Source organism: Grammomys surdaster, unplaced genomic scaffold (assembly GCF_004785775.1).
Source record: "Grammomys surdaster isolate TR1022 unplaced genomic scaffold, NIH_TR_1.0 205, whole genome shotgun sequence".
Taxonomy (NCBI): Eukaryota; Metazoa; Chordata; class Mammalia; order Rodentia; family Muridae; genus Grammomys; species Grammomys surdaster.
In genome coordinates this window covers 532,319-543,317 of record NW_021604650.1, presented here as the reverse complement: position 1 = coordinate 543,317, position 10,999 = coordinate 532,319, and the positions used below count along the sequence as shown (strand labels likewise).

The 10,999-nt window shown below is 42.5% G+C and overlaps 1 pseudogene; it reads left to right on the top strand.

Annotated features, from left to right (window-relative positions):
* Positions 1-3,335: 3,335 nt before the first annotated feature.
* On the top strand, positions 3,336-3,662 carry LOC114624111 (annotated as a pseudogene).
* Positions 3,663-10,999: the final 7,337 nt, after the last annotated feature.

The following is a 10,999-nucleotide window of genomic DNA, read 5'->3' as shown; positions in this document are numbered from 1 at the left end:
TGTAATCTCCATCAAAATTCCAACATAATACTTCAAAGACATGGAAAGAGCAATTCTCAATTTCATATGGAAAAACAGAAAACTCAGGATAGCGTAAACAATTTTTAACAATAAAAGAACTTCTTGGGGAATCACTATCCCTGACTTCAAGCTATAATATAGAGTAATGCTGATAAAAACTGCATGGTATTGGTACAGAGACAAACATGTTGATCAATGGAATAGAATTGAAGAAATAAAACCACACACTTACAAACGCTTGATCTTTGACAAAGACACCAAAAATATACAATGGATAAAAGAAAGTATCTTCAACAAATGGTGCTTTGTAGGACTGTGAAAGGCAGCCTGGTTCCTGGTTGAGCTAAGGCTAGAAACCCTGATGACCCTAAAGGGATGGTAGGCATTTTGTCTGGTTCTGGGACACTGGGCTCCTGACACAAAGCCACAGCCCTCCATAGATTTGTGCCCATCAGTCTTGTAAGGGCAACGCCCAAGCCCCTCCGCAGGTAGAGGATGTGACCACAGGTCACGTAGGCTCAAGACAGATCTCCATTTTAATGAGCTACTAAAGGCCTGAAGGGCTTAGCCAATTAAGCTTTCCTTCCCAGACACTCCTCCCTGCAAAAGGAATTTAAGCTGAGGCCCACCCTGAGAAGTAGGGTACGGTTTTTATTCATCCACTTTCTGCCATGACAATAAATGCCTTAAAACTATGGACTGCCTCTTTTCATTGGGATCCGCCATGGGGAGCCATGGAGAAGGCCTTGGCCTATGGAACCGCCTATCTCCCGAACGAGGCCTCTCTGTGCCCCCAGTCATGACCACCAAGCCAAGCGAGCTGGAGCTGCCCACTGACAAAGCCAAAGACTCTCCCCCAAGGGGTTCCAGCCAGAGCTCTCTCTTCTTCTCCCCCTCAGCCTAGGGCTAGATCCAGTCTGGGGTGGGGGGCACTCCGTTCTCAGCTCTTTGAAGGCTCTCAGCTGTGCCTGGGTGCCCAAGAGCCTGAGAACCAGACGGCTCTGGCCTCTCTATAAGCCCTGGGACCCTCGAGCCAGCTCCGGTGGTCCCTGGGACCTCAGACTACGGTCCCTCACCCCTGGAGTGGTGACCTGTGGCTTCCTCATACCCCAACACCGCCTGGTGCCCGAATGGGGTAAGCGAAGTCAAACTTCCATGTCCTGCCTCCCCAGCAGCCATGCCCTGTGGCAGAGTAGACTTGGGACCATTAACCCTACAGTGCTGGTCTAACTGGCAGTCACTATGTAGAAAAATAAAAATAGATTCATATTTGTCACCTTGCACAAAGCTCAAGTCCAAGTGGATCAAGGATCTCAACATAAAACAAGATACACAGAATCTAATAGAAGAAAAAGTGGGAAAGAGCCTTGAACTCATTGGCACGGGGAAGGGGGAATTTCCCAAACAGAACTCCAATGACTTAGGCTCTAAGATCAAGAATTGATAAATGGGACCTTATGAAACTGAAAAGCTTCTGTAAAGCAAAGGACATAGTCAATAGGACAAATTGGCAACCTACAGGTTTGGAAAAAATCTTCACTAACCCTACATCTGATAGAGGGCTAATATCCAAAATATATAAAGAACTCAAGAAGCTAACCTCCAAAAAACCAAACAACCCAATCAAAAAATGTGGTATAGAACCAAATAGTGAATTCACAACAGAGGAATCTCGAATGGCCGAGAAGCACTTAAAGAAATGTTCAAAATCCTTAGTGATCAGGGAAATGCAAATCAAAACAACCCTGAGATTCCACCTCACACCAATCAGAATGGCTAAGATAAAAAACTCAGGTGACAGCACATATTGGTGAGAATGTGAAGAGGAACACTCCACCGCTACTAATGGGATTGCAAACTGGTATGACCACTCTGGAAATCAACCTGGAAGTTCCTTAGAAAATTGGAAACAGATCTACCAGAAGACCCATCTATACCACTCTTGCGCATACACCCAAAAGATGGCCCAGCTTGACACAGGGGCATATGCTCCATTATGTTCATAGTGGCCTTATTTGTGATAGCCAGAAGCTAGAAACAACCCAGATGTCCCACATCAGAAGAATGGATACAGAAAATGTGGTTCATTTACACAATGGATTACTATTCAGCTATTAAGAATGAGGACATCATGAATTTTGCAGGCAAATGGATTGAACTAGAAAATATCCTAAGTGAGGTAACTCAGACCCAGCAGGACATTCATGATATGTAGTCACTAATAAGTGGATATTAGCCAAAAAAAAAGTACAAAATACCCAGGATAATCCACCGAACACAAGAAGGTTAACCAGCCAAAGGGCCCAAGTGAAGATGTTTCAATCCCACTTAGAAGGGAGAAGAAAGCTATCACGAGGGGCGGTGCAGAGGGAGGGAGAGACCAGGATGCGAGATAAGAGGGGTAGGGGAAACAGGGAGCATGATCAGATATTGGGGGAGGGACAAGAGTGAAGCCCTGAGGGCCAGTAGAACAAATGGAAACAGGCACCCTCATGAGGTGGGGGGTAGTGGAACCCTTTAGAATGTACCAGAGACCTGGGAGATGAGAGACTCTCAGGACTGAAAGAGAGGGACCTTAGATGAAATGCCCGACAGTGGGGAGAGGGAACTTGCAGAGTCCACCCCCAGAAGAAAGACAGGGAATCAATTAGAGGAATGGGGTTGCCATCCCACAGTTAAAAATTCTGACCCAGAATTGTTCCTGTCTAAAAGAACTGCAGGAACAAAAATGGAGAAGAGACTGAGGGAAAGAAGGTCCAGTGATCAGCCCAACTTGGAATCTATCTCAAAGGGAGATTCCAAGGCCTGATGCTATTACTGATGCTATGGTGTGCTTACAGACAGGAGCCTAGCATGGCTGAGAGGTCCAACAAGCAGCTGACTGAGACAGATGCAGATACTTATACTCCACCAATGGACTGAAGTTGGGGACTCCTGTGGTTGAATTAGGGAAAGGCTGGAAGAAGTTGAGGAGGAGGGCAACACCATAGGAAGACCAGGAGGCTCATCTAACCTGGATTCCCAAGACCTCTCAGACACTGAGCCACCAACCAGGCAGCTGGTCTGAGGCCCCCGACACATATACAGCAGAGGACTGCCTGGTCTGGCCTCAATGAAAGAAGATGGACGTAACCCTTGAGGGACTTGAGACCCTAGAGAGTGAGAAGGCCTGGTGGGAAGTGGGGACATCCTTTTGGAGATGGGGGAGGAAGAATGAGATGAGGAAGTATCCGAGGGTGAGCCAGGAAGTGGGTAACTAGTGGATGTAAAAGAAGATAGAAGATTTAAAAAAAAAAAAAAAGGATTAGGTCAAAATGGCTGGCAAACCTGCTGTTGCAGCATCAAGCAAGTGGTTTTCAAAAGTGGTATTATAATGCTGCAGGACTCAATAAACTGGGGTTAATGCGAGATGATACAATACATGAAACTGAAGACGTAAAAGAAGCCATAAGACGGTTTCCCGAGGGCCTTTACAATGACAGAATGTTTCGAATTAAGAGAGCCCTGGACCTGAGTATGAGGCATCAGATTTTGCCTAAGGATCAGTGGACAAAATATGAGGAGGACAAATTCTACCTTGAACGCTATCTGAAAGAGGGTATTCGGGAAAGAAGGAGAGGGAAGAACGGGCGAAGAAGTGATCTTGTAGTTAAGATCTGTGGGTGTGTCTGGTCTCCCGATATTTTCATGAAGTTATTTCAACCGGAATCACAATTTAAGAATTATTTGCTCTACATATGTCTCACATTAAATAAAGAAATGTCTATTGTTAAAAAAAAATAAAAAAAACCCAAAACAAGAAAACAACTCACTAACGCTTATGAAGTGTTGGCATATTTGTTTAGCTATTTTATTGTTTTTTTCATCTATCTTATATCACCCTTCCAATGCTTATCCCACTCTAATCCCTTCCAACCTCCCAACAATAGGTCGAAGAGAAAGAAGGTCCTGCTGATTAGGGGTGTTGGGTTTTGTCTTAGGGTTTCCATTGCTATGAAGAGACATTATGACCAAGGCAACTCTTATAAAAGACATTTAACTGGGGCTGGCTCACAAGTTCTGAGGTTCAGTTCATTATCATCAAGGTGGGAAGTATGACAGCATACAAGCAGATGTGGGGCTGGAGGAGCCAAAAGTTATGCATCTTGATTCAAAGGAACCCAGGAGAAGACTATTGTCTTCCAGGCAGCTAGGAGGGGGGTCTCAAAGCTCACCTCCACAGTGGCATATTTCCTCCAACAAGGACACACCTACTCCAACAAGGCCATACCTAATAGTGCCACTCCCTGGGACAAGCATGTTCAAACCACTACAGTTTTCTAGGGGCAAGTCTATCCTTGGTCATCATAATATCAAGAAATCCAGCAGCAATACAGCAAATGTAATGACTGGAACCAGCAGCAGAAGGGACAAGCAGCAGTGGAGCAGCAGCAGGGGGAATGGTAACCATTCTGAGGTTAAGACATTCTGATATAAACAGGATGATTTAGTGCAGCAGTGTTTTCAATAATCTAATGTCTTGCAGCAGCTGTTTTTGTTTGTTTGTTAGCATCTAAAAATTTAAAGTCAATAAAACACTATGTGATCTATCTCTGGGGGGGGGGGTCTTTGTTACCCCTGTCTGTTGGTTAAGCATCTCTTTTAAAGTATGATTGGATCTCTAGATTTTCTGGTCATGTAGGATTGTGTGGTATATCTATAATATGCTTTATATTATAATACATGAAAAATTGCTTTTTTAATTCCTTTTTAATAAGGACATGCTGGAGCACTATCAGTCTTAATTTGTACAAGTATTCCCATAATTGTTATAGCTTCTAATAAATGTGTAATTACTGACTTAGCCTTTTCAGAATTTAAAGCAGTTGTCCATTGGAATCCTGAATATGTATCTATGGTATGGTGCACATACTTTAATTTTCCACTCTGCAAAGTGAAACACATCCATTAGCCAAATTTCATTTCTTTGGGTACCTTTTGGGTTATTCCCTGCAGGTAATGGAGTTTAGTTATAAAAAGAACAAGTCGAATATTTTAAAATAATTTCCTTGGCTTTTTGCCAAGTGATAGAAAAATCTCCCTTTAAACCTTTGTTGCTATCGTGGTGTTTCTTATGAAGTTCTGAAGCTTCTGTAACATTCTTTATTAGTAATTAATCAATGTCATCATTACTTTGTGCTAGAGGGCCTGGTAGACACATGGGATCTGATATGTGTTATATGCAATGAGTGATTTCTATTTCTGATTACTTGTAATTGAATACATAGTGAAGTTAATTCTGAATCATTCTATATGTAAGACAATTTTTCTGCATATTCAGAGTCAGTTACTCTGATGGCTTGTATATGCTTGGCCCAGGGAGTGGCACTATTAGAAGGTGTGGATTAGGTATGTCACTGTGGATGTGGGTGTGGGCTTTAAGACCCTCATCCTAGCTGTCTGGAAGTCAGTATTCTGTTAGCAGCCTTCAGATGAAGATGTAGACTCTCAGATTCTCCTGCACTATGCCTGCCTAGATGCTGCCATGCTCCTTGCCTTGATGATAATGGATGGAACCTCTTAACCTGTAAGCCAGCCCCAGTTAAATGTTGTTCTTTATAAGATTTGCCTTGGTCATGGTGTCTCTTCACAGTAGTAATATAGGCTTCCCCACCAGGAAACCTTTTTGACAAGAGGTTACCCCATTTGTCTTTTGTTGATTTACATTGATTAGTCCAGTCCAGCCTTTGTCACACCTTCTGCGAATTCCAGAAAGTATATGATCTCTTTCAGAATTAGTTTGGTCCTCTCTATAATTCTTTTTGAAATGATCTTGTTCATCACAATTTAGTCATTTGAGAGTTTGGACTTTCTCATAGCATTTAGAGATCTCTTATCCTATTAAGTTCTTAGCATATGAATGAGATCCAATGCCAACTGTATTTCTAATTCATTCATATTTGTGCTGATCTTGTCTTTAAAGATCTGATCACCTAAAAATTCAATTAGTGCTTTCCTAGCTAGTGTCTCTGATACATTTCTTTTTTTTTTAAAAGCAATTTACTTTTCTTTTTTTTTTAAAGATTTATTTATTTATTATATATGAATACACTGTAGCTGTCTTCAGACACACCAGAAGAGGGCATCAGATCTCATTACAGATGGTTGTGAGCCACCATGTGGTTGCTGGGATTTGAACTCAGGACCTCTGGAAGTGTAGTCAGTGCTCTTAACCACTGAGCTGTCTCTCCAGCCCTCTGATACATTTCTATCTAAAGTTGAAACCAATCTTTGTAAAAAGTCAGTGAATGTTTCTTTTGGCCCTTGTATAACTTGAGTAAAAGTTCAAGGTTTTTTTTTGTTTTGTTTTTTGCTTTTGTTTTTTTTTTTCCTGATTCTTTGACATTGTTCAAAGCATTTAAGGCTGCCATATGACATAAAGCCAAGGCTACCTCGTCATATACCAACCACTTGCATCTGTACCTCAGTGTATGGACCTTCACCTAGTAGCTGATACTGAGAGATATTGACACCTCTTGCTCTATTTCTCTGTTCTATCTCACTAGTCTTTTCTTTCCACCATGAAAGCCATTGCAATTGGAGACCAGGTTCTAATATCTCCAGTCTTGGGGGATTATTTTATTTTGAATTACCCAAGAATTTAATGTTTGTTTCATGAATGGTCAATGCATTCCATACTTTGTGACACTTTCTTTAAATTTTCTCAAATACAGCAATCTATGGGTTACAACCCATATTGTTAATATCCTTGTTGATTTTCAGCATCTGCTGGAATCTGTTGTGTATTAACCAGACAAGCTAAAATTTGTTTTCTAACAATCTTTGGCTGATTTTCCTGATTTTTATAATATGGTAGTACATTAGGCTCTGATTTTATTTCTTCTGTCTCCATCTTAGTTTCTTTTTTTAAAAAATTAATTTTTTCTTCTAATGTTTTCCTGTATATTTTTACTATCTTAGTATCCTCCTTATTTCTATTTATAAATTATTCTATTTTTTCTGTTTGTCTCCATATTTCATTGTTTTCTTTTTGTATCTTTATTATTTTAGTATTTTCTTCATTTTTATTTATAATGTATTTTTTAAAAGATTTATTTATTTATTTTATGTATATGAGTACACTGTTGTTGTCTTTAGACACACCATAAGAGGACATCAGATCCCATTACAGATGGTTGTGAGTCACCATGTGGTTGCTGGGTTTTGAACTCCGGACCTCTGGAAGAGCAGTCAGTGTTCTTAACCACTGAGCTATCTCTCTAGCTTATAATGCATTTTAAAACTTTTCTTATAAGGCCTCTAAGTTATTTTTCATATTTCTCTTCTTTTATCTCTATTATCTTAGTATTTCCTCATTTTTATTCATGAAATTTTCTAATTTTTTTCTTCTAAGGTCTGTGTTCATTTTTTATTATTTCTTTTTCTTGTATTTCTAAAGTTACTTTCTTTGCAAAAGTATAAAAAGCCATTATGATGCCAGGGACCCAAGAGGTTCCTAGGATCTAACAGGGAGGACATTAGCTGAAATATCCAATAAAGAGAAGATAGAGCCTATATAGACCATATCCAGTGGATAGACAGGGACTACGGCCCCCATTTGAGGGATGAGGCCGTAGTCACCTCAAAAATATTAATCCAGAATTTCTCCTGTCTAAAGAAAATACAGGGACAAAGAGTGGAGCAGAGACTGAAGGAAAGGCCATCCAGAGACTGCCCCACCTAGGGATCCATCCCATCTGCTGACACCAAACCCAGACACTATTGCTGATGCCAAGAAGTGCTTGCTGACAGGAGCCTGGTATAGCTGTCCCCTGAGAGTCTCTGCCAGAGCCTGACCAATACAGATGTGGATGCATGCAGCAAAACATCAGACTGAGCGCGGGGACCCCAAAGGAGGAGTTGGGGCAAGGACTGAAGGAACTGAAAGGGTTTGCAACCCCATAGGAAGAACAACAGTATCAACCAACCAGATCCCCCAAAACTCCCAGGGACTAAAACCACCAACCAAAGAGCGCACATGCGGAGACCCATGGCTTCCAGCTGGATATGTAGCAGAGGATTGTAAAGGCCCATTCTGCTACTTTGTAATGGCCCGTTCTGCTGCTCCGGTCAGCAGGTCAGGGCCTAGCAAGAGAGAGAGTGGGGATGGAGGGGCGAAAAGACACAAAAGATAGATACAAGACAGAGTCTGGTCAAGTCTCTTCTCTTTTATTGAAAGGAAATCCTGGGTATTTATGCCCTTTACCACGTGACTTGCCCTCGTGGACAAGCTCAACTGAAGGCACGACATCACGTGCCTTGTAGCCATGGATCCACCTGCACCTTGCAGCTGGAGGCACTAAACAGTGTAACAAGATGTTTATCAGAGTGTACTCAGCTGTTGTGGGCCGTTGAAAACAAGTCTCTTGTCAGGGTATATGGCTTGAGATGGCTGTAAAGATGATAGCCGCTTTCGGCTAAGAGTTGGCTCCCAACAGAGGATTGCCTTTTCGGGTATCACTGGGAGGGGAGCTGCTCGCTCCTGTGGAGGCTTGATGCCCCAGGGTAGGGGAATGCTAGGGTGCTGAGGCAGAAGTGGGTGGATGAGTCAGGGAGCACCTTTATAGAGACAGGGGGAGGGGGAGAGGATAGGGGGTTTGTGGAAGGGAAACTGGGAAGGGGGATAACATTTGGAATGTAAATAAATGAAACAACCAATAAAAAAATAAAAAGCCATTATGATTATTAAGATTATTAAGACTATATTATTAGGATTATTAGGTATATTATAATATACTCCATAGTGATAATAATCATAGTTGGTAATGTGTCAGTTTCAATTAGGTCAATTATCTCATTCTCTTTTGTTTCTATCTTTACACTTTTTAAAATTGCATTATATAAAGTCCAAAAGTTCTGTGTTATTGTGCCTTTCATCCTTATATGCCTTACTTTTTTAAATTTATCAGTTCAAATTATCTATATTTATCTATGAAATTTTGCATTCAGATCCCTTTCCTCTTAAACATTAAGACATAATTTCAAACCCTTTTTACTGAGTCAGACGTTTGGGTGGGTTTGATTCTCTGTGTGTGTTTTTTGTCTTTCTCTGCTGTTCAGCTTGGGGCATTGCAGTGATTAGTTCTGTTCCAGCTGTTCAGCTAGCTCCTCATACTGGCTACTGGCTCTGCCTACCTCGGGCCAGTCCAGCAGCTAACTGGAAGAGCCCTGACTTCTGTGCTTTAAGATCTATCCTTAGGCTGGCATGGCCACCTGTCCTGGCCCACGTGTCACCCTGAGCTGGGCCGTTGTTTGTCAGCCTGTGGGCTAGGCCTCTTCACACGCCAAGGCTCTGCACGGTTGCAGGCTTTTCTTGCTGGACTGAGTGACCTGCGTGGGAAGTACCTCAGGCTTTCGTTGGTAGCTGGCAGCTCTTAACTGGATTGTGCTCTGAGGCTCAGGTACTACAAACTTCCTGATGAGTGGTGTGAGCTGACATCAGTTTCTCCTTGGTCCAGCTGCAGGCAGTGTATGTTTGCTAGGGAACCATCACCTCTCCCAAACTGAGGCTTCTGTGCCTGGCTTTCTTGTCTGGCTCTCGTTTGTCCCTTAGCCAAGTGTCCCAGCCATGCTGGACCTGGCCAGCACATCTGTGCAGGGAAACCCAGGCTGAACCTCTGGCACTCACAGGAGTGCAGGTCTGACCAGGTATTGTATTTTGGTTGACTAAGGAGACTGAAATACCTTTAACTTTGGTTCCCAGTATCTATCTAGGAACCTGTCCTGTTCCCAGGAAGGGCTTGTTCGTGCATCTTTCACCGTTAACTTTTCTAAACTTGGGTTCTATGCCCCACTTCAGGTGCCAAATGTTAATACAATTTTAAAAGTTATAACCTTTTCTCTGTCTTGGCTAGCTCTTGAAATAAATGATACTATAAGATTTGCCTAGTAGGCTTCCCAGCACAGTAGCAGAGAAGTAATTAATCTCTTCTTCTAAGATAATCTGGCTTTCTCCCAGCCAAGATCCCGGAGATACTTGCATTTTAGTATTGTTCTGGCTTCCACTGCTCCAAGTGTGTTCCCATGGTGTCTTCTGGAACCTTTCTTCATGGCAAAACCTCTCCTTGTCCATGTCCATGTCCCTGTCCCTGTCCCTGTCCCTGTCCCTGTCCCTCTCCCTCTCCCTCTCCCTCTCCCTCTCCCTCTCCCTCTCCCTCAACTGGATCATGCTCTGAGACTCAGGTACAAGCTTCCTGATGAGGCTATCCCCCTCCCTTCCCCCTCTCCTCTCCTCCCGTCTCCCACTCTCCCTCTCCTTCTTCTTCTCTCCTCCTTCCTCTCCTTCTTCTTCTCTCCCTCTCCCTCTTCCCCTCTCCTCCTCCCTCTTCCCCTGGCTGGGATCAGAAGTCCAGCTCTATTCTGTCTTCTGCTCAGCCATTGGCTGATCAGCTTTTATTGTCAAGACAGAGAATAAATAGAAAGCAAAGTTTATACAACATTCAGGCAGGAGATACTTAGAATAAACATTACAATGTTATGTCTAGATTGCAACCAGATATGGGTGCAGAGAAATCAGCATTTGGATAATACAAGGACAATCTTCACACAGTACACAATAATGCTATGCCTTCGCAGGAGTGGGGAGTAAACAAAGGTCTAACACTTTGGGGTTGTTGTTGCTGCCCTTTCTAGTGTTAGGTCCAGAGTAAGGAGTGTGGACCAAATTGTGGCTTTCCTTTAATGCTGATGCTTGCTTGCTTCAGCTTACCTCGTAGCTGACAATAAGGTAAGTCCACTTGAATGGGTGTTTAAGTGCAAAACTGACACCAGGCACGGGAGAAAAACCCCCTCAGGGCTTTTATCACCATGCAACACATTATCTGCTGTGACAAACAGTTTTCCCATATTCCTTTAGGGAGGCTGTCACAAATGTCTCTAGCCTTATGTCATCATACTAAATGTCACCAGAGGACATTTAAAAAAATTATAAAACCCTTGT